The sequence below is a fragment of the Cololabis saira genome, chromosome 21, assembly GCF_033807715.1.
Source record: "Cololabis saira isolate AMF1-May2022 chromosome 21, fColSai1.1, whole genome shotgun sequence".
Classification (NCBI taxonomy): Eukaryota; Metazoa; Chordata; class Actinopteri; order Beloniformes; family Belonidae; genus Cololabis; species Cololabis saira.
In genome coordinates, this window is record NC_084607.1 from 20,995,429 (window position 1) to 21,016,367 (window position 20,939).

At 43.5% G+C, this 20,939-nt stretch overlaps 1 protein-coding gene across 2 annotated transcripts in view; it reads right to left on the reverse strand.

The window, feature by feature from the left end:
• LOC133422328 (retinoic acid-induced protein 1) overlaps positions 1 to 20,939 on the reverse strand; it is a 58,932-nt gene that overhangs the window by 37,369 nt on the left and 624 nt on the right. The window lies entirely within an intron of this gene.

Below are 20,939 nucleotides of genomic sequence, written 5' to 3' on the forward strand. Positions count from 1 at the left end.
CATACTACAGAGCCTGCAGTGTCTGCTCTCTGGGACCGGGCTTGCTCTCTGCTAGCATGGCAGCACGCCTCTGCTTGCACTCGTCACGTTGCATTTCGTCACATTGTAGTCCTTCTCTCTCGAGCTCTCATACTCCCCCTGTCTTTCCCTTTTTCATCGTCTTTCAGTCATTCTCCATTTTTAGTTCTTGGACCAGTTTCACCTTTCTTTTTTGCTCTCATTTCCCTAAACTCTGATGCATGTTTTGTTTCCATTTTTGCCTCTTGCATAACTTTGTTTCTTACTTGTCGTTTTATTTCGCCTTGCCTCCACCATGTCACCTTTCCTGCTCTTTTTTTTTTCGTTCTGCCTGGTGCTTTCCTCATTTCTTTTCCTTCTTTGTCAAAGTATACTCTTCCTTCCCTCCTCTTATCCCGTGCTGCTTCGCAGCTCACAGCAGGCCAATGTCTTGCGTCAGTTCTTTCCTGTTGGCTCAATATTTTCAAGCAGGTAAGCTGGGTTTCTATTAGGCGGGGAGTGTGTGTGTGTGTGTGTGTGTGTGTGTGTGTGTGTGTGTGTGTTTGTGTGTATGTCTCAATGCACGTTTGTTTACAAAGAAAGCTGTGGGAGGGTCACTTTATGAGTCCTGGTGTGTCTGAGAGTGTGCATTCACTCAAGTCCACACCCACATGCTGGTAAACACACAAACTAGTGCGCGCACACATCTGCTCTGTGAGAGGGGCCCGCCGCCATGCACGCTCCCGCAGCCCACAGATAAACAAGTGTGCTCACATCTTCCAGGAAGTAACCATGGTAACCGTCGCTCCCTGCCTCTCTTTCCCTTTCTCCCTCTGGTTCACGCCGTCTCTTTCTCCCTCTATCTCTGACTGAGCTGCCTGGTTGGCTGGCTGTCCTGGAGGCAAGACAATAGCGGGTTTCAAGGCCAATGTCACTTTTTACTCTCCCTATTCCCCCTCTCTCTCTCTCTCTCTTTTTTCTCTCTCACTCTCCCCACTTTTGTTCCCCATCCTCTCTCCAGCTAGCCACATAGGGAAAACATGAAAAAAAAAAACTGCTTCCTGTACTGATAAAGGTGATGTCACAGGTGGGGCGGCAGCTATGCATAGCGGTCCTGAGGAAACATGAACAACTGCAATGTATTTAGAATTTTTTTTCTCTTTGCAATCCTGCCCCATCTCCTTCCTCCTCCCCCCACGCCTCCCCTTGCCGTCTCTTTTTTGTATAATGTGGCCAATTGCCTTCTTCCCTTTGTAGGGCGCGAGAGGAAAAGGGGATTTCATGCAGGCTAACTAAGCCCCTAATCCTCTGTTTCATGCCAGTCTCCCTGTCTCACTCTGTCTATTTTTGGTTTACTGAAACTCTTGCCTTTTTACCAAGATGCAGTGGTGGAAAGAAGTACTTAGATCATTGCATTTAGTTAAGATGGATTTGGAGCTGTGTTTGGGTCAGCCTGATGGCTGTAAGACCACTTATCGAGGCTTATTTGTCTGTGGTGGATTATGGGAATGCCACTGATATGCATGCATCGCTGCAATCAACACAGTTTAACTCCACAACATGTAATAGCTACTTTGGTCCACGATGCAGGAAATAAGTTTCAAAAGGCTCAATATTTTTAAAATGATTGTAATTTCAAGGTTCCAAAGTCACCAGATTCCTATAAAAACACGATATGCCTGGATTTCACATTATATTACTGTCACAAATGAATGTGTGCCACTAATAACATTCAAAAAATATTTGTAAGGGTGTTGGAGGGGATGGTGTGACAAATTTGTAATTGTTTAAGCAACTGGAACCCCAATGTGACCAAGCATTTATTTAATTTCCTGGTTTTGCCTAGATATAAAAACTACTGTTTGGTTTAAAACTAAAATAATTAAATAAATTAAATAAAACATATATAAATACTATGTGCTAAACACTACCCTGTACAAAATAATGGATGAGGACACTGCTATCACATGTTCCAAGTGTCACAACCCTGCCACGAGACTTGCATCGAACACAAGACTAACCGAACCGCACTGAGGTTCACCACAGAGCTTAAAACGCTTCCAAACACAATTTCCATTCTGGAAGAAGAAGCGGTCGAAGTGGTAGAAGGTTCAAAATACCTGTGTGTATTTTACTTCTCAAGGAAGCTTAGGTCTCTCTGTTTTTGTGGAGCGGTGTTTCTTCTATAAGTCTGTCGTTGAGGGCCCAGTTTGATCTGCTGTCATCTGTTTGGGGCAGCGGCGTCATGGCCAGTGACTCAAAGAAAAAGAACAAACTGATAAAGAAGGCTGACTGTGGTGGGGACGGTTCTGGAGGCCCTGGAGCTGATTGTGGAGAGAAGAACGTCGAAGAAGCTGAACGTCTATAATGGGTAACACTGCACATCCTCAATATCACACTGTGTGTGGGGATGTCTTCAGAGACTTCAGATATCTTTCCTGTTAAAGGCTATAACCTTCCACAACCACCCTTTATCCTGACTATATTAATGATTGAGTTACTGTTATAAAACACAATTTCTCTTTGGGGATATATCAAGTATTATTGGACTGAATTAGGTTCAATTGCAGGTTGTGTGCTCAGATTGGATAAAACCTGTTGATTCAATCCCTTTCGCACTAATCTATTCATCATCTACTTTAATCTTATCCACTGACCTACAGCATATTATAGAAAAATTAAGGGAATGTATGGTCCAATCCAATACAAAATAATGATCAGATGAGATCCTTTAGAAACTACCTGAATCTAAATGAGCTGGTTTTGCTTCACAAAATTGAGTTGCAAAAATGCTTAATGAAAGGATTGGGTTTTTCAACACAGTTTCTTTATTTTTTTCTTTCCTTAAAATAACAATAATAATACAAAAATCTTGAATTATTGTGCTAAGAAAGAATGTTATTGACAGTGGTTTCCATATGATGAAGTGAATTTGAAGCCATGGCCGTGTGCTTTCTTCTAAAGTGGAAAACAGCTGATCATTGATGTAATCAGTCTGAATTACCTGTTTGCTGTGTTGCAGAGCTTTCCTTTCCTGCGAATGTAAAATCTTTTTCCAAAATTTTTCTGTGTCCAATCCTTCCCTTTATACAAGATACCTATTTAAATACAGTACACACACTACTCACTACTAGAAGCATGGAAGCAACTTTTCACAAAGGAGACTCAAGAATCTTTTGTTGTAATGCTCCCTCCGTCTGTCTGTCTGTCTGTCTGTCTGTCTGTCTGTCTGTCTGTCTGTCTGTCTGTCTGATGTCTTGCATGCCCTGGATGACTTCAGTTCAGACATTCGTTCTGTCCTGGAAGTGTGCAGGAAGGCAAAGGGAGAAATGAAGAGAGGGAGAGTGCTGTCAGCCACTCTCCCTAAACATCTAATAGGTTGCCCGGCTGAACTGACATTTGAAGAATTCAGGAGCATTAGTTTCGAAAGGAAAGAAAAAAAAGAGAGAGACAAGACAGAGACCGAGGAGAGACGTTAGGTATGCAGGAAGTGTGCTGAACAGCTGGTGGCGAATCTGTCAATGTATCCACACCACAAGGCCTCATCTCTTCTATGATCTCCACCTGCACACGCCCGTACAGTCTGTCTATATCTTACTATCTAGCCCAGGGAGGGGAGAGGGGAAGGACAGGGATGGAAGGAAGACGGAGGAAAAGAGTTGGGGGTTTAGCCTGGGAGGGCTGAACGGGCAGGTAAGACATGGAGGAAAATGAGATGAGCCAAAGAAAAGGGATCAAAGCTAAGGAAAGAGGATAATCTCTGTGTTTAATTCAAGGTAATTCCTGCAGCAGACAGATGTGTGAGATCAGAGAAAGACAGTGATAAATAACAAGATGGACATTGAGACAGTGAGACACATGAACTAATATGAAGAAAGACAATCACATGGACAGGCAGACAGACTGAAAATAATCAGGATTCCCAACAACTCTGTTACACCCACCTTGGAGCCACATTTTACTAAGCACAGAGACACAAAGGACTTGAACCTCTCACAGTCCCCTTTAAACTCAATTTATCTTATATCATTTACCGGTCTTCCTTTTTTAGTGGTAGACTTTCACAGTTCCCATTTCAATCTATTATGAGCCATTGAGGGTAATTTCTTTTGAACTGCTGCAGCTCGTGAACTGAAGTGAGACTGCATTGCTGCGCTGGCTCTGGCCAGTCACAGGAGCTGAATGAAAACAACTACAGCCGTCAGATGGGACTGCATCCAATCACATGCTCTAGATTCTAGACTCACTCAGGACACCGTAGAGGAGGAAGACAAGTCATGCTACAGCCACTTGTGTTAACTTAGTAATGTCGGTACACGATCAAGCAAGACAGCTGATGTTTTCATTCATCTGCCTGTAAAAATTAACATTTGTACTTGGCTAAATGAGACAACCTTTTCCAACCAAAAACTGAATCACAATGAATCTGTGAACACATATGGCCCAGGCTGCCGTCAATTTGCTCAGATCTATCCAAATTTGTGAAGGTTTAGGGTTGTCTGTGGAGTCTTGAGTTTCATTTCTTGTGTTTTACTTGGTTCTTTAGTTTTAGTTTTGTGTTTGTGACTTGTTTCCTGTTGTATTTTTCTTGACTTCCCATGATTCTGATTGTTTGCGCATGTGTCTCATCAGCCCTAGATTATATTGCCTTGTCTTTCCCAAGAGCCAACAATCTAACTTACAGGTTGAGGTTCATGAGGAACTAAGTTACATTGCATTTTCTTGACGGCCGCTAGAGGCTGGCTGTCAAACTGTCCAACTTTAGAGCAGAAACAGACATATTTACAGCTTGGTTTAAAAAACTGTTTTGGTTTCAATCATTTGATTTCACACCCATGACAACTCTGAGCGGGGTGAATTTTTTGTACCATTGTAAGAGAATTCATATAATGCAATGAATTTATTTCTAATATGATTGATTGGCAGTTGGCTCAGCCAATGGCTAGCCATTATCACTTACTCAGCTGTAATCGTCATGCAACCGCACTTAATGAAGCAACCAATCATTTGTATTACCCCAGCATCAGCTAAACGTGACTGTCATTTTTGATTTCACCGTCGAGTCAACATGTTAAACGGTGTATTCAGCTGTAAATGTCTGACGGCAGCTCTGCAGATATTTCGACAGGATTTGGCTGAAGGAGCTGGAAGCAAAGCTAACTTTTATTGACGTGAGGTGTGTGTGTTCCCATCAGTTTCTTGAGCAAAATGGCTGGGTTTTGTGACCTAATGCTTCGTCGATTGTTTTATAGAGTCTGCGGTATTTCCCTTCCTACCTGCTAGTCCGTTTGTCTTTCACTCCTGTGTGTTTGCCTGTTTTAGGTCATCTTTTGGATCTCCTCTGTTTTCTGTTAGTTTTTTTGTACTCATATTTTGGATTCTGCTTTTGCAGATCTTTTTGTGAAGATGAAGGACTTTACATTACTCATATGGATCTGCTACACCAAATAATGCTGTTTTCAAATGGCCCTTTATCAAAATTTGGATCTGAAACAATCCCATTTTATAAAATGTATCTATGACAAAAGCTGGGCATGTAAAACATTTATTCCTTGCTGAACAGGCTATGTTTCATATGGAAGGTAATGGCAAAACAACAAATATTTATTACCTAAACCTCACAGATGCTTGATAAGTATGAGGGTACATTAACATAAAATCCTAAATCTTACTATTTAATGTTCATAATTCTACCTTCAGTGTAACAGACAACTTGTAATGAGCTTACAGTCATCATTTCAGAGTGAGAAGATAAAAATGACCAAAACTTTGTGCATAAACAAGCACTTGGCTTCGAAAGGCTCTTTATTCACTGCAAATCCCTTGACAATTTGTCAGGAGACTATCTCAGACACAAGCAGCAACAATGTCAGCTATTTTCATGACATATCCACAACACATTCAGACAAATAATGCCTAAGTGGATAATAAAAAAAATAAAAACTTCAGCGAAACGTGTACAAAACATGGTTTTCTTGAATATTAGTGTCATAGTTATTTTCCGAGTAAGTTCGTGCAGACCCTCACACAAACTCCCTCCCCTTACCAACTGCCATGGGCTATATTTAACGCATTCACACTCACGTACACAAAACACCTGCAGACATGTGTGTGTATGTGAGGGCACTGGTCAAACAGACATCCTGGGAAGCAGACCCAGCAGAGATAGTGATAATTAGTTTATAATAAAGTGTTGAGACAGTGGGATGTCTGTAAATACATGTGTCTATCATCTGAGCGAGTGTCTATGATTTCATGTCTGCACTAAAACTGAGCTGCAAGAGGTGGTTGTGCATATGTATACACACCTATAGCTGCATGTGTATGCACATGCAATCCATATCTGTGGATGAGCGTGTGTGTGGGGAGGTGATAAGCACCTGAGCCCTGAGGCAGCCTTCAGATTTCCCCTCACGTCCTCGGTGAAATCAGCCCAATCACTGCACTGTCATCTGCCTGCCACCAGAGAGAGGCCTGCGCCGCATACTGACAAGCTCATTTGCCTAGCGGTACGCGCACTCACATGCATACACACTCGTACATGCCCGTGCACACATGAACAAGCGCTCACTCACGTATGCCCTCCAGGCTTACCACTTTCTCCCAAAATTGAGTTCAAACAGAACCGCTGCTGAAGACATTTGTTGGATGTTTTTTTTTTTTTTTTTCTGTGCAGGAGAGAAATGCTTCCTTCTTGATTCATAGGCAAATTGAAGTGTCATTGTTCAGCAGGATGGAGCCCGACTGCCAGCTGAAAGCTTTAACCCCAACCACATCATCAAATAACTTATTACCGCTCAGATAAACACCCTCGCTTTATGAGCTGCATTAAAAATTCACCTGCTGTGGATGGCAGAGGAAGCTTTGCATGGATTTCAAACTGCTGACTTGAATCTGATATTATCACTATGTTGGCAATAATAATAAACATAATGGAAAATATTCAGCTATTCGATGCATTGCATTGGTGTAATTTTTTCCCCATGTGGTCTGAAGATGACAGGGTTCAGGTTTAAGAATCGCAAGATGATAGTCATCTAGTTTTATCAAATGGTAACCTAAATCCAAATAATGTACTACAGATGGAAAGGTTCAAAAACAGTTTTAAAAATAGGATAATTGTCCAGATGTTTTACAGACGTCCCCCCTCTATGATGTCCATTGGACACTAGCTGTCCTTTTTTTTAAAATGTGAGATAAAAATATACGTGTCTACGCTGACTATAAATTGCTTTTTGTAAGTCTTCACAAGCACAAAAGATTTGTTGAGTTTTTAAACAATGTGTCCATGTTAAAAGCTCATCATATTTTCCATTATGTAAAATTTCTATTTAAAGTAACTAGCAACTAAAGCTGCACACTGAAGTAGACATTGTAACATTTTCCTCTGATGTAACAGTGTATATAAAAAAACCCCATTAAAATAGAAACACATCCTCAGAATAGTGCTAAAGGTGAGTAGATTGTGTAAATGTACGTAGCTTATTTCATGACAACTTGAATATTCAGTGCACGTGTCATTACCAGATGCAAAGGCATTGCCACAAGCACATACTCTCACTGCCTCCTCAAACACACACAGCTTGGTGTGATATCCTCATGACCTAAAACTGTCCCAAAAGCAACAGAAAGAGACAGGAAACAGACAGAGGGCACACAGGGAGAGGGGAACATTAGCGCCACGCACGACCGAATGGACAGGCGTCAGCGTGAATGTCTCTCTGTGTTCACTGGGGTGCGCGATCGAGAAAGACGAAACATGGAGAATATATTCATTCGGATGTTTATTCCCGTGTGCGTTTTTGTCCGTGCATGGTGGCTGGAGCCACACAGGGCTGCTCCTCCGTCAGTTTGATTAGAGGCTGTGCTGAGAGAGCAGGGATGGAGAGAGCAGAGGGAGAGATAGAAAGATGGGGGGAGACGGGCAGAGATCTTGGAGGGAGGTGGAGGATTTGAGAGATGGAGTCTTCAAGGAGCAGGAGTCCACGAAGATGCGGTATTTTTGTCTCCCTCGCTCGCACACACACACACACACACACACACACACACACACACACGAACACACATACCCAAGGGTACAATGAGGTCATTTTAGCCCTGACTAACCCTCATGCCGACGTCAACGCTTCGGTTTCACATGAGCACAACACCTACACACACACACACACACACACACACACACACACACACACACACACACACACACACACACACACACACACACACACACACACACACACACACACACACACACACACACACACACACACACACACACACACGCAGACACACGCAGACACACGCAGACACAGCTCACCTTGTCTCTCCTTTCTTACCCTAAAAGAGGACACTGTGTGTGTGTGTGTGTGTGTGTGTGTGTGTGTGTGTGCGTGCGTGCGTGTCTGGGTGTTTGATGAGAGGTTTCCATGACAACAACGGACCGGCAACCCCCGTAGACTCATTTACATACTAAAGTGCAACAGTGTAGTTGAATTACAGACGGAAATTGAATGGCCCAATCGATATGAGAGGTGCTTAATGGATGGAGGGAAGGAAGGACAGACAGAGGAGAAGAGGGGGGTGCAGATGATGCAATGGGCCCTGTTTTTTTTTGTACGGCTGTGTGTGTATTTGTGTGTGCCCCTCTTTTCGGACGACCCAGTTTTTTTTTTCTTTTTTCCTTTTTTGACCCCCAGGGGGTTAAACAGAACCTAAAGTGGATCTTGAGACGTTGTGCAGGTTTGTGTATAGGGCAGGCCAGACACCTGTCATCTTCCTTCTGAAGTGATCAAAATCACAGTGATTATCACATACACTTCCAACATGTCCATCGCCACGCTGCATACATAAACACAGTCACTGCAGACACACATACAGCTTACACACATCAAAAATACATAAAAACAATAGATGCATGCTCTTATATATCAAGAGAGTGTGAAAGGAAAAGAAAGTGCAAACAGAGAGGGAAGGAGACTCCATTGTATCTAAGTACATTTCACCATCCTGCTGTGCTCATTTGAACTTCAGAGTTATGTCTACTAATCTATATTTAGCACAAGATGAAATGGTAGAAATGAGGTAACTTGACTTCTTTCAGGAAAAGTATGTTCTTTGATTAGGCAAAAGCTGATAAGGTGATCTGGTTTTAGAGAATTGTTTTCTTCCAATGTAGCTTCTGAACACTGTGGTGCAATATTGTTAGACCAAATTGTTTTATTCAAATGTGCCTTTCCAATTTTCTACAACAATAAAATAACTGCAATCTATTATTTCTGTGACATCCTTCTATCAAAGCGTTTTGCAATTTCTGAGTTACTGGATATATTGACATTATTGAACTACTATTTTGCATCCTGTGATGCGCACATCCATTTTAGTCCTTCATCCAGTCCAAGGAAACGTGGGATCTAAATCTGGTGCAACGCTGAGTCTGAAAAAGAGGAAGAAACGATGATCAGCATCTGCATGGAAGTGAGCTGACCCCCACTCTCTCCTGCTGACCACACAGAACCACGGGAGACACGACACACGCGGCCCACTTTCTCAAAGGCAATCCGCTCTCGCTGCTCCACTTTAGCGTCCAAAGGCCGGACACTATCTGAGCATCAGTAAGCTGCGAGGAAAGTGGATCAATCACGGTTTCATTACGATGAGTGAGCTGAGGTGGGTGTGCGGAAAAGTAAATGGTGCTACATAATGCAGCGCAATAACTTTTCATAACCGGAGACGGCCACAGGAGGCTAGCAGCAGAGCAAGATGTTTACATAAACATAAAGAGGAGGATGCTGACAGTGGAGATTTGCTGGTTTATGTGGGTATGTTCAGGTCGCGATAGCGTTTGTGTTTGTGTTAGGTTAGGACAAAAATTAGATGTGTGTTTGCTGGTGCATGCTTTATCCTCTGTCTGAAGATATTAACTCTTTTCCTGTAATCACTGTTTTACAGACGTCTGTGCACAAATGTTGTATTTGGTGCAGTGGGAAATGTTGGACTGAAGACAAGACTGTTACCAGCGGTTGCTGTGACAATGGAGCCCCAGTGGTCAGAAGGACAGAGAAGTGCGACGGGTGAAGGAGGAGGAGGAAGAGGAGGAGGAGGAGGAGGAGGAGGAGTGAGGGCGAGAAAGAGAGAGGGAGAGAGAGAGATGGGGGAGGGGGTACGGTCTGCTGGGGGAAATCAGTGATGGGGAAAATGGATGGAGGCGAGAAGGGTGGGGGGCTCTAATGGCCCAAAGACACAGCTGGCTGCAGAGACCCAAGGACAGAGACAGCGAAAGAGTGAGACACAGACAGAAAGGGTGAGAGTGATGGAGGCAGCAGGGGTGCAAAGATGATAAAAATAGAGGGGGTGGGAGAGAGTGCAAGAAAGAGGCGTCTCGTCATTGCAAGAGACGAAGGAGGGAAGGTTATTTTCTTGTCATGCCTTTTGCATCTGTTTGCCTGCCATGGTGAACATGAACACACAAACACACTCACACGTACAGATGCTGCTGCCGTGCATATCAATGAATTATCCATGGAACAATGGCAACTCCTCATATTAATGAACATAAACGAGGGGACAAAGATGGAAGGCGTAGGGTAGAGACGCATGAATTGCCTTCGACGCCGAATGTTTATGAAAATGATAACCATTTGAATTGGGAAGCTTAAATTATTTGTCAGTACTTTCCTTAATGATGCACAAAAAAGGGCCATTAGAAATTTTTGCTTGCACCCCAAAATACTTGCCGACTACTGAGCAATGAAAGTCAATTAGTAAAAGCACCAGCATCATTACGTATTTCCTACATTACCCATAATCCCTAGATCCTCCGAACCAGCACCTCAGCTGTTAACCTTGACGATGACATTATGCACACTGAATACATTAAAAGGAAAAAGTGAGTGTGTGTGTGTCAGACGACTTGCATGTGGCTGCTTGATTGTGACAAGAATAGGCAATTATGCGTCATAGCAGAAAGTGAGATGAGCAGAGAAAAGGAAGAGGGATAAAAAAAGAAGCAAACTCAATAACGAAGTGTAATGGTGGTGAAGATAGCATGCTAAAGGGGGGAGACAGTCGGTGTTAGACAAGCAGATGTGAGCTGAAGATGGCAACGAAGCAGGAAAAAGGGGGATTGAGTAAAGGAGAAGAAGAAGAAGAAGAAGAAGAAGAGGCGGGAACGGGTGGGAGGGGTGTGGTGTAAGATGTTGACGGAGCGGAAGAGAGTGATGGAAAGACTGAAACAGAGAGCTGAAGCACATTGCAAGAGAGAGAGAGAGGGAGAGAGAGAGAGAGAAAGGGGGGGAATGAGCGGAGAGCATAAAAGGTTAAAGAAAGGGGAGTATGGCAGAGAAAGATGGGTAGCGGAAGAGGCAGGGAGAAACAGTGAAAGATGGAGGCTTGGAGGGAGAAGATAAAGAGAGTGAGATGGGGATACGTCTTAAGGCGGAAGGAAGGAACGAGGAGGGGTGGAGGCTGAAAAGGAGAAAACTATATGGGGAGATGGGGCTGTTGGAGATACAAAGAAGGATGGAAAAAAAAGTCAGGAGACTTGGGGTGAATGTGGAGATGAAAGGGGAGAGAGGTGGGGCCTGCAGAGGGGTGTAACGGTACCCCATTTCTCCTCGGGGTTAGACATCACACCCGGCTTTAATACATGATTTAAACAGGAAGCAGAGAAAAAACAGAGCCAGCTGAAACAGCTGGGCACTCAGCAAATGTTTCTTATTGGTGGGTAAAGATTGCTTTGGGACGGCTGTTGATTAAAGCCACTTATTGCAGAAAATGTTGATTGCATCATGTGCATGCAGATTCAAAACAGACTACACCACACGTACTTATCGTGGTGATGGGACATGTCACATATAGTCGGTATTTTCATGGTGCATTTAGTCGCAGCTGAATTAAATAATCATTGCTTTTGCTCTTGTTACTGTATTTATTGAAAATGAAAACATATAATGCTTGGAACCTTTATCTGATCCGCATCTTTGCTTCAGTTTGCGGTTTTGCACAGTGTATGTGTGTGTGTGTGCGCGTGCCTGCGTGTGTTTGTGTGTGTGTGTTTTGGGGTTGTTGTTAAACCACATGAATAAATATGGCCATGGAGATAGCCCACGGTTTGTTGACTGCTCTGATGTTTAAATTTGTGCCATGGCTTCTCTCTGCAAAGCTTGTGACTCACTCTCTGATATAAGCTAACACCCTAAAAGCAGCACCGGGTCAACGTTAACCTATTAGAATTAAATGCTGAGGGGGAAAACTGCTTAGGTAGCTGTGAATTGTTGCCAGCCTGAGCTAATCCCGCCACCCAGATGACTGTTAGAGGTGTTTTTCAAGAGGATCGATGTGTACCAGAGCGTAAGGCTAGATGTGCTTCATGCTAATAACATTGACACAGATTTTGTTATTAGCCAGCAAGACTAATGCATTCTAATGCGTTCCCCATTGCCTGTCTCTTATCCAGCCAGGATATTTGTGTAGCATCCTGTCTGACTCACCAAGATCTCATTACAGATCTCTCTGGCTGTAAGGAAAAAAAAAGAAACCTGTCAGTGGCCACCCCTCCCTTACTCCATCCCTTTTTCCCGTCTCTTTCATCTCTCCGTTCGCTCTTTGCCCCCCATCTTTTCTCCTGGTCTTTTCAGTATGCATTACTACATGGTTTATGCAGGTGAGAGTTGCTGCTTCTGCACGAGTCTGTGTGTGAATGTATGTTTGTTAGCAGAGATCAGAGGGCAGGGATGGGAGAGTGTTTATGCATGTAAATCCAGGCTTATGGGTGTGCTTTTGCGTCTTATGGACAGACACAGCTGAACAAATCAGAACCTGATCTTGATTTCGCTTGCGTGCACATGCGTGCACATGCGTGCAGGCACAAACGTGAGCAAACACTAACTAACTCTCTCTCTCTCTCTCTCACACACACACACACACACACACACACACACACACACACACACACACACACACACACACACACACACACACACACACACACACACACACACAGTATGTGTGTGTGATTGATTATCTCAGGTGCTTTCACAGTTCAGTAACCTTCACCCCTGCCCCGCTTTTGTCTTTCTTGTTCTTTCCTTGATTGTGTGAAGGCTCAACACCTATGGTTTTCTCTCATCAAAAGAGGCGATGAGTCTTCATTATCTATTCTTCAGCGTGTTGAAAACATGTATTTACAAATGAGATAACTGATGATATCATAATGATCATTATATTTCAGAATTTGCATCAGGTTTATCTGTCATCTAAGCTTCAGGTGACATTGTGGATTGTCCGTGACGCTATGAGAGTGTGTGTTCTTTCGTCCTGGCTACCATGGCTACGGCTCAGCCAGTCGATGGGCATGTGGGAGAGAGGTTATCAGCGTCTCCTTCATGTGTTGCTCCATGAGAACATCAGCAATTAGCCAGATCCCAACCACGTACGGACAATTTGGGACGTCGCAGCCATCTATGTCACAAGTCCAGCTCTGTGCCACAATTGTTTTGTTTGTGTTTTTTTTTTCTTTTTTTCTCATACTGTGTTTGGTTGCTTGTCTGCAACAGTTTGGCTGATTTAGCACAGCTTACCATGTGAGCTCACCAGAGAGGACTTTTGGTGTGTGCATGCACGCATGTGTGTGTGTGTGTGTGTCAAAGCTTTAGCGTTGGTTCCTAGCAACTGACGTGTGTTTGACGTCTGAGGTGAGTGTATGTGTATGAGCGCATGTGTGTGTGTGTGTGTGTGTGCGTGTGTGTGTGTGTGTGTGTGTGTGTGTGTGTGTGTGTGTGTGTGTGTGTGTGTGTGTGTGTGTGTGTGTGTGTGTGTGTGTGTGTGTGTGTGTGTGTGTGTGTGTGTGTGTGTGTGCGTGCGTTTGTGTATCCAGGGTGATGGGGCAGCTCTGACAATAACACTTTGATTGGGAAAAAAAAAACCTCTCTGCCCCCGCGTTACATCTACCTCCGCAGTGCTGCAACGTCTTCCTCAGAGAGGCACGGAGAGAAAAGCAAATAGAGAGAAAGATGGATAATAGAAAGGAAAGCAAATAGAAAAAGAAGAGGAGATAGAAAAAAAGCGATGCTGGGCAACAAACAAAAATAGCCACGGAGGACTAGAAACTGTAGGAAAACAAACTCAGAGTGTTAGACAGAGCGACTCCATTACTGCTCTGAGCGTCGGATGTGACATTGTCTACCGTCCAGAGATCAGTCCCACAGTCCTGCTATCAGCAGCATTGTCTCTGCCCGTCGGCCTGCCAGCGTGGCCACTCTACGTGGATTTGGCTGCAGGCCTGTACCCACTTTCAGATTGCACAAGCAGAGCAGTGTTCATTGACTTCCCCGCCTGCCTGACTTAGTGTGTGGCAGTGGTTGCTATGGAAGCTAATTCACAGGCAGGGAACTCACTTTATGTCCAGTCCAGAAGTACAGAAGCAGTCAGGCAAATTATACACACACACACACTGTGCAGGCGCAGACACAAACATTTATGCAAACACGCACATGCAGCGTGGCAACAGCACTCTATCTATCTATCTATCTATCTATCTATCTATCTATCTATCTATCTATCTATCTATCTATCTATCTATCTATCTATCTATCTATCTATCTATCTATCTATCTATCTATCTATCTATCTATCTATCTATCTATCTATCTATCTATCTATCTATCTATCTATCTATCTATCTATCTATCTATCTATCTATCTATCTATCTATCTATATCAGGGGTCGGCAACCCAAAATGTTGAAAGAGCCATATTGGACCAAAAACACAAAAAAACAAATATGTCTGGAGCCGCAAAAAATGAAAAGTCTAATGAATGAAGTCTAATGAAAAAAGTCAAAATGTCGAGAAAAAAGTCAAAATGTCGAGAAAAAAAGTCAAAATTTCGAGAAAAAAAGTCAAACTTTTGAGAAAAAAGTCAAAATTACGAGAAAAAAGTCAAAAGATCGAGATTAAAAAGGAAAGGAAAAAGGAAGAAAAAAGGAAAAAATGAAGAAAAAGAAAAAAAAGAGAAAAAAAATAAAAAAAGGAGAAAAAAAGAAGAAAAAAAAGGAAAAAAAAAGGTCAAACATTTTTGAAAAAGCTCCAGGAGCCAATAGGGCGGCGCTAAAGAGCCGCATGCGGCTCTAGAGCCGCGGGTTGCCGACCCCTGATATATATATATATATATATATATATATATATATATATATATATATATATATATATATGGTTTCTTGTTTTGTGTTGTATTGACAGATCGCGAGTGTGACTGGCTTGGAAGGGTCTGAGGTCAAAGCTTAAGCTAGTAGCAGGCTAACATGGCCACATGGCCTGCAAGCTTCTGCACTGACTTCTGGACTAAGTTTGCTTAACTCAGCAGGGAGCCAGCTGTGATGAAGCCTCTGGGACTGAAAGGCCGCTGTCAGCTCTATGAGGGTCCTGGTTGCTCAATCGGAGGTCTATCTGTCTTTACTTTAACTCCGACATTACTCTTCTAAAAACTTGTTTCAGTCGTGACATCAGAAATGTGGTTCATGTGGTTGTTTTCAACTGTTTTAAGCTTAATGATGCAGCAGCATCTTGGCAAAAGCATAAAAAAACAAAAGAAAACTGATTTCACTGGCTGGCAAATGATCAGTAAAAAGTGACAATGTGTGTGAGTCATGTTCTGCAACATTTCTTCCTCTTGGCTCCTTCATCTCTCCTTTCACTTTTTCTTAACGCTGCATTATGTAACTGCAGCAGCTGTTTTAGGAAGTCATAGGAGGGGGGTGTTAGAAAAAACTTTTCAAAGTGTGGCTGTTGCAGCGTGATCAGAACACAAGGAAGGAGCAAGTGACAGTGTCTGCTTCAACATGAGAATTATCAGGTCCCACCACACACACTTATGAGCTCTAATTGTTCCTGCGTCCACTGCTCTTTTTCTCTCAGTGAACATGAAGAAAACAACTTCTATGCCTAGTGTAGTGTAGCTGCTTTTCGTGGGCTGTACATAAAACACGGATGTAATTACTCAGCAGCAAAATTGAAGAAAATCTGGAAGTGCCTGTAAGTGCAATACCACTGACAGCCACTAGGGGCGGTGTCTAACAACATCCAGGCTTCAATGAAAAGAACTGTCAACTTCTCAGTGAAATAGTGCCAATACATTTTCCCTACTAGTCATGAGTCGGAGGCTGGGTTTTCTCCTTGTCAGTGTGAGAGCATTTTTGTCAAATGAGGTGTTAAATACCATTTCCATATCTACCTTCTTATTCAAATATAACCACTTCTTGCTCAAAAGGGTGACAATTATAACATATTAATGAAAATTCAGAGCATCAAAATGGCAGAAAACAAACCAATAGTTGATGTCATCTTGTTTTTCATCTGATCTTGTCTTCCCTGGCATCGCTCGTTACCTCATTTCTTTCTGTCCCCTTCATCTGCCTCTTTGCTCTTCTTTTTCATGCCTCCTTATAGGATTTTCATCTCTCTTGCTTTGAAAATCGGTCTTTTTCCTATGCCTGATTGGCTTCTTTTCACTTTCCTTCTCCTCTCCTCTTGAAGGCAGCGAAACAGGAGCAGCTTTCATTCATGTGGTTATGCTCACGCACACGTTTCCACTCAAATCTTTTAAGTCAACCTCTAAAATGTACAGATTATAATAATTATGACCTTGTTTTGCAACTTTTAAGGCAGTGAGTCAGTTCATTATGTTCAGGTGCACAATCTCAGCTGCCCTAACTGATGATGAGTGAAAGACACAATTATGGATTTCCTCACAATCACTGGAACAGATATACACAACACTGAGCCATTAACAAACACAAACCTTTATGTGTCAGATCTGACCGGAGCACAAGTGTGACATTTTTGTCACTTAAAAATGCAGCAACTACCCCACAGGTGGGCACAGCGAACAAGCTGTGAGTCCCAAAGAGCACATGAACACCCTTTTACAAAAAGCCACTACCCTGTGTTACATTTCATTTCTTTTTTTGGCCTCGCACCAACGCCTGCTGGTATAGAAACGCATAAATGCACTGATTACTGATCTTATACAAGCGCGGCTTATTCGTCTCTAATGAGGCACACGTGATCAAACGCTCATCAGTGATGAAAGATGCCCCCCACCACACACCCCCACCCCCACCCCACACCCCTTTCCGTCTAGCGGTAGCAGCACTGTTGTAAAGCTGTGTTTTGTTGCAGTAAGCCCCTGATAGATGATGGAGTGCAGAGAGGGAAGAAAGGAGAAACAACAGAGGGGAGAAGAGAAGGAAGGAGAGGACAGATGAGAGTGGTGAGGACAGGAGAGAGGAGGAAGAGGATGAGAGATGTGAATGACAGTTGATGAAGTGCACAGAGCTGGACACCAGCCAGATCCTTTTAATGAGCAAAGTGCTGCACCCAAAACCTCACACCTAATTACACAGACGCACACATGCATTCGCTTTCTCGCCCTCATGCACGCAAACACACTTGCAGGAGCCTTATTTTGCCTTCCCTGCTCTGCAGCGTCCCGCCATCCCGCGCTAAGTACTCCCTCCAGATCAAAAAAGCAGCTCGCAGTAACCAGCATACAGATGAGCCTTTCCACTCCCCCTCCTCCTTGCTTTCTCTCTCCCACTCTCATCACAAACTCTGTCTTCTCTCCCCTGCAGTAACCTCTTGCTCTTCCTCTCCCCCATCCCCCCTCTCCCACCTTTATGCCTGATGTTACCCACCCTCGTAGAGGGAAATACATCAGCCATCACTCAACAAACACACCACTCTGACACTGCCCTGGCCAGTCCAATAAAAACATATTACCAGCAAACTGCATTAGGCCCAAGTGTGGACCAGATACACATGCAGAGACGTATACAAGTACTCACACACACACACACACACACACACACACACATGCACAGTTGTGTATCTGAGCAGCAACTGTATAATGGGCTCTAGGTTAGCAGCAGTGGTATACAGTTCACCAGAACAGCATGTATCCACCCTGTCACAATGCCTTTGAAGCTGACCTCCCGTAAACACCCTGTTTCTTTGAGTTGTCACGATGCACATGAAAATGGACGGTAAGAATTCGCACATGTAGATAGTCAAAGATAATGGCGATTGGTTGACATTGAAATCTATAGGAATTAATAATTGTGTGAAGATTTATGTGTGACACATGTTGCACAGCTTCCTTTTGTGAGTGTGTTTGTGCGTCCAGCATCCTTCACGTGTCACATAGTCCACAATCCTCCCAGGTATGCTGGAAGAGACACATGCTTAAAGCAAAGAGGACAAATACTGCGCTATATTTCATAAACATGAATCGTTGTGTGGTTATCCAGACTGCACCTTGACAGCTTGCTGCTTTTTGTGTTCTGGAGCATCAGAAAAATGTGACCCTTGTGGCTGAAATCAGTTCCAGCTTTCATTTCTGTAACGACTGGCCATCTCCATAGTGCTCTCTTGACAGATATTCCTAGCACAAACACACTGCAGCATGAGATATTCAAGGAAGCCTAGATTATCAAGTGGGCCATTTACCACGGGCCTTAGATCTCCAGAGGCCTCGCAAGCTACAGGTTATGCAGCATAGTAATTACTTCTGGAAATCTGATGAATAAGAAATGTATGTGCTGGAGAAGAGTGGTAAGGACTCTGATGCAGCTGGTTACAGGGTGAAACATGTTTGCACAACATGTTCTACTCTCTACATCCCCTCAGCAGTCTTGTACATATGATCTGTATGTATTGTAATCAAAATAAGCTGTCATAGTGCCGTTCAATCACACAGTCACAGTGACCCTTCACAGAGCGCTGACCCCTCAGAAATCCGTGCAGATCATTTACGAACTCCCAGCAGCAATAATTCAAACGAATATTTAGGATTAAAAGGGATTTTAAATTGCCTATCACTATGAATATAAATGAAGTCAAATGAGTCATTGGCAGCACGTCCACATTCATTAGCCGCCTGCATGTGTGTGTATGAGTGTGCATACTTCAGCGATTGTGCTGCGGTTTGGTTGCTCCTTAAATCCAGTCTTGGGTCTATGGCACTTCTCTTTAATGAGGGACAAACATTTTCTTTCTCTAAATCTCTGTCTGCCCGATAACAACCCGCGGTAAATGACCATGAGCCTCCGGGGCAATTAGATGGGCACTTGGGGTTTATAGTGGGTTGCTTGGAAACTTGCAGATACCCACATGTGCAATCCAAGACCACACAACTGTAGTTAAGATGGTGCAAGGGTAACTGTGAAAGAGGATATAAATAAAAGCGCAGATCAATGTTGAGACAGAAAAACAACAAATAGGTGTTACGAGTCTTAAGTAAGGAAGCCGTTCCCTTCTGTTCTTTTGTGGCTTTCATTTCTGTTATTTATTCTCATTCGCAGCTTTCTTGCATGCTACGCTTTTTTTTCCTCTCGGTTTTGATCCTAGATGCAGGAAGTAGACAGAAATAAAGGAAGAAAAAGAAAAATGTAGAAAGAAACACAGAGGGGAGCTTTCACCTTTCATTTCACCACAACAGCAAGTTGCCAATTTCAGTGTGCCCTTTACTGACCACCGCACACACCTGCTCACGCACACAGAGCCTGCTCTCCACACGACTTCCAATCTCCATGATAATCGGCTTCCTTTCATCGTGTTGCATCATGCAGGAAACCCACCGCTCGTCTGAATATGTGTGTGAAGGAGACAAAGTCGGAGAAACAGGAGAGAGAAGTTTTAGTTGGCTTTAGTGTGTGCTTTTGTAGCATGGAGCTGTGGAAGCGTATTTCAGGTGCACTGCCTTGTCTCGCTGTGCCAACCCAGTGGGTCAGCTCTTGTCTTATCTGTTTCTTTCGGCAATGTAAACAGCACTCCACACATTTGAAGACGGGATGCAGCGAATACACGTTAACTCCTCTGGAAGCTGCAAGGCGACGTGTGCCGTTATTGTGCTTAACTCATATGCAAGTATCCATTTGCACACACATAGACACACATGCTCATTGCTTATCCTGACACAAGTGTTAATGTGCTGACGGCACATGACGGTCTGCTATAAGGGATCAGCTTCTCATCTTCCACTCATATTCCTCTTTCTCCCCTCCTCTTATCACTATCATTTTCTTATTCTTCTGTGGATGTTGTTGCTATCTTTCCATGCACACACACACACAAACACACCAACTCCACTCTGTTTTTTTCTCTCTGACACCTCTCTGCACCCTCTCTGTGTTATCTCTGTTGTAACCCCTCCTCCCTGTTGCGCTACACCCCCACACGCACGCACACACTCACTCACACACATATTGCTCTGTCTTTCTCCACCTCCCCCTTGCTTTATTTACTCTTCTTCTCTGTCACACCTCTTCCTCTCAGTTCTCCTCCCTCCCTCCCTCCCTCTATCCTTCTCTACTTCCATCCATCCATCTCTCCCCCTTGCATCCTCTCTTTTCCTCTCCTCGGGGCCAGCGAAGCTGTGGGCAGCATTGCTCTCAGCCAGGAGTGACATTGCAGTCTCAGTGCAGCTTTTAATGACACACAGTAATAAAGCTGCCTCTGAAGTGAGCCGATGCTGCGTGTTACACGTGAAAACAGGGCCAGTATGCATATACGACATGCAACATGCTTCCAGCGCCAGAACACATCAGGCAATGCTGCACTAAAAATAGCGGATGAGTCACCCAGAAGATCCTCAGATGTACAATATTAGATTCGTTGACAGACGTGGGCTAATGAGTCCAAATACCACAAATAATCAGATCTGTCTTCACTTGTTTTAGAAGCGTAATGCTTGTGTAAGTGTGTAAAAGTGTGTGTGTGTGTTTCTGATTCCGTCTTATGCAACAAGAAGAGTAAACAGCATTTCTGCTCCAACATACAGCGTCCTGTTATAAGACTACGCAACACATCCTCATCCTCAGGATGCTGAATGCAGCAGGTCAGAAAAAAACGAAAACAAACAAACTGCACACAAACAGTGAGGTGGCAACT